Genomic DNA, 4,051 nt, shown 5'->3' on the forward strand with positions numbered 1-4,051 from the left:
TCATTCATCTGTTGATTGCAGAAGCAGATAATAACTAGAGTAGAGTGCATGCAACACACACACAACACACACACACACACACACACACACAACACACACACCCACACACACACACACACACGCACACCACACAACACACACACACACACACACACACACACACACACATAGATACACACCCACACACACACACACAAATACATACATACACACACACAACACACACACACACACGCGCGCGCGCGCCACCCGGGCCCCCCACACACACACATACATACACACACAAACGCACACACACACACACCACACACACACGCTACGCACACGCACGCACACACTGAAACGTACCATCGTCTCTGTTCCCGTTTAAGATCTATCAGAGTGTTGCTCTCTGTCTGTCTGCCTGTCGGGCTATCGTCTGTCTGTCCCTCTTCTTCGTCCTGCTCTTTTTTTTCTATCTCTCTCATTCTGTGTGTTGTGTGTGTGTGTGTGGTGTGTTGTGTGTAGCTGCGTGTGGTCTGGGTGAATCTATATTATATATATATAATATATAATATATATACTATATATAGATATAGATTAGATACAACGCACATTACACCACACACACACACACACACACACACACACACACACACACACACATATAAATATATTATAATATTAGATATATATATATAGATATAATATAGATAATATATTATATAATTACATAATCTATCTATCTATCTATCTATATATCACAGATATCTATCGATATATTATTGATATATAGATATATATATATATATGTATATATATACGATGAGATATATATAATATATATATATAATCTATATATATATATATATATATATATATATATAGATATATATATATATATATATATCTATATGTGGGTCCTGTGGTGTGTGTGTGTGTGTGTGTGGGTGTGTGGGTGTGTTGTGTGGGGTGTGGTGTGTGTGTGTGTGTGTGAGTACACACACGCACCACAGGTATTGCATTTCTATAGACGTGAATGTGTTGTTGCCTGAAAATGTGCAGTGGTGCATACGTGACAGATTATGGAGATTCTCTGAAATACTTCAGATCTTCAGTGTATAAACTTTTATGAATGTTATGAGAGCTGGCATGCTAGTATGGTGCCACTATCACTTCGAATGCTTCACGTCATGAAGAGAGCAGGCAGAGCTATCAAGGAAAGTCTTCCGGCCTGTAAACTGCCTATCGCTGAGAATCTAAGTGTTATAGTCCCTTTGAAATCGGTCTGCAACGTGTTGGTCTTCGCATCCTCTCCGCCTTCGCAATCGAATTGTAAACACATTTCTCGCTCGGACGCCCGTCACATGTTACCTACGTATAACAGTCCTTCAGTTTTCTCGTCAAATGATAAAATAACAGAAATTCAGCGTTAAGTTCGGAGAAAATAAACGTCAAGAAGATAAGCTCGACAGCATAATGGGGATAGCAATTATGACAGTAATCAACAACGGAAATGACATTATGATGATACATAACCAGCATGTCATGTCAGATGCCGGCAGTCAGGAGAGCGAGAAGATGCTGTGATAAGGGCATCAGAAGTAATGGGTAATAACTACTTCGTCGCCGGACTTAGATTTTCAGTCATCTGTTGAAGACGGAGTGTCAATGGGAGAGAGAGGCGGTGGAGAGGGAGGGAAAACAGAGGACTGCGAGGCGGCTACGAAGAAACGACTTGAAAAGACATATTGGTGAAGAGGGGTGGATAGAAGAGGAGTAAAAAAGAGGTGAAAAAAAACAGCACAGAGAAGTGTGCTTTTTTAAAAGGAAATAATAAGAGGTAGTGTGAGTTGGGAAATGTCGAGACAAATCAGAGACTTGGGAATATTTCGTATCAAAGTTAAGAAATGAAGGATGACGGATGCTAGATTAAATCTGTATATCAATAATACAACAAACTTACTGACGATGGTTAACTGCGTTGTTATTCGAAGAGCGTAGGTTTGTAATGTACATACAGGTAACTGCGTGTTTTTACTGTAACAAAAGATACACTCTCACAATTCATTTTGGAAATTTTAGGATCAAACCTGTACACGATCTCTGCCTGACATACATCACATGCATTCGGTTTAGAAACGTAACAAACAACAATCACACACAAACAACACACTAACAGAAATAATATATATAGATAATATACAATATATATATTATATCGATATATATATATATATATTGTTATATATATACATACCATAGATCTATATAATAATATATAAGATATAAAATATAGAATATATATAAATATACTAATACATATATATATAATATATAATATAATATATATATAATAGATATATATCAGATAATATATATAATATATATATATATATATATAGATACACAAATGTACTTCTCTTACCTCCTTTTTCCCTTCCTCTCTCCCTCCCACTCTCGCAATAAATAAGCAACACGCAGCGAATGACAAAGTATCGAATGGCGTGGAACGCAGAGGGGTGGGGGGGGGGTGTCCCAAATAAACCTTCCCGGGCCGAGATTCTTTCCGGCCCGAACTGCGGGACGGATGCTCCGCGGAAGAACTCTCTCGGCGTCATGTCACCGGCGAGGACGAGTCTTACTACTTCCGGCGGGGAGACGTCAGGGCGAGAAGGCTGCGCGTATTTTCGAATTAAGCGTTTGTCATATTTTGTTTAGTTCGTTTCAGGTGGTTTGTATCTCTTTTCAGAATGTTGTTTGTAAAGGGCTTGAGGGGGGATTTTAAATTTAAATCTCCTAACAGCGGGTCGACACATGATTGAAAGTAGCATGATAAGGAAATCATATCTCTTCCTATACATATTCATCAGTCACACTCTCTCTCCCCACACTCTCTCTCCTCCGTCCCTCTCCTATGTCTTTACAAACTCTCTCTGTACACAGAATATAACACTAGACAGACACACGCGCGCGTGTATATTACACACACACACACACACACACACACACACACACACCACACACACACACACACACACACACACACACACACAACCACACACAAACACACAAAACAAAAACACACACACAAACACACAAAACACACACCACTAATGCTCAAATTGACAAAGAGTACCCAGATACACTTTGGAATGTTTAATATATAGGAAGCCATTACATATGGTCACAAGCCTCTCTCGCAGCTCCACCACTTAGTATTCAAGGGACGGAAAAAGGTTGCCATACTATGGAGCTTGGACGATCAGCGTTCATGGGGCACTCGTTGCCACGTGATAACGGATGGCGACAGGTGCGGGAGGGGAACACGGCCGCGGCCTGGATGCCTGCCCGACGAAATCACGGCTCGGAAGACGCCGACGAAACCGACTGAACCGACGCATAAATGTCGTGTCAATTCATCTTTCTGATGCTGGAGCCTGTTCCATTCATAGTCGTCGTTAAATAGTATGGTTGATAATGTCTCTCAAAATGACTGAGTCGATTGTGTGAACCACGATCCATGGCTAACGGAAGACGCGGTAAACATACGAAAAAAACGCCTCTTATGTTCAATGGTTTCTTTCCCATTATGTCTCGTTCTCTACTTTTAACCTTGCCACAACTCTTCTTGTATTCCAGACTTCTTACGCTGCCCTCCGCCTATTCTCTTCTGCTCTCGCTTTTCGGCAATCATCTTATTATTTTTGAGTCTATAGAATTGCCTCCTTCCTTCTTGTCTGATCCCTTATCACCCTCAACTTCCCTTGCACTTCTAATGTCTCCCTCTCCCAAGCCCCCTACTGCCTATCCTTATTCCCTACACTATCAATGTAAAATATCACATCTCTCGTCTTCACTCTATCACTCTTCTGTCGTCATTCTCACCTCTATACCGTTTCCCATGCCCCGATCCCATCTCTCTATTACCTCTCTAACTATCACTTCTCATTACCTTCGCACCTATTATCTCTCCCCTCTTCTTTATTCAATCTACTCTTCCAATTCCCCCTCTCCCTATCGACCGGTGCAAGACAACTCGTTAACGACTACGGATCGATCACGTGACAGT

This window comes from Penaeus monodon, chromosome 37 (assembly GCF_015228065.2).
Source record: "Penaeus monodon isolate SGIC_2016 chromosome 37, NSTDA_Pmon_1, whole genome shotgun sequence".
In the NCBI taxonomy this organism is placed as follows: Eukaryota; Metazoa; Arthropoda; class Malacostraca; order Decapoda; family Penaeidae; genus Penaeus; species Penaeus monodon.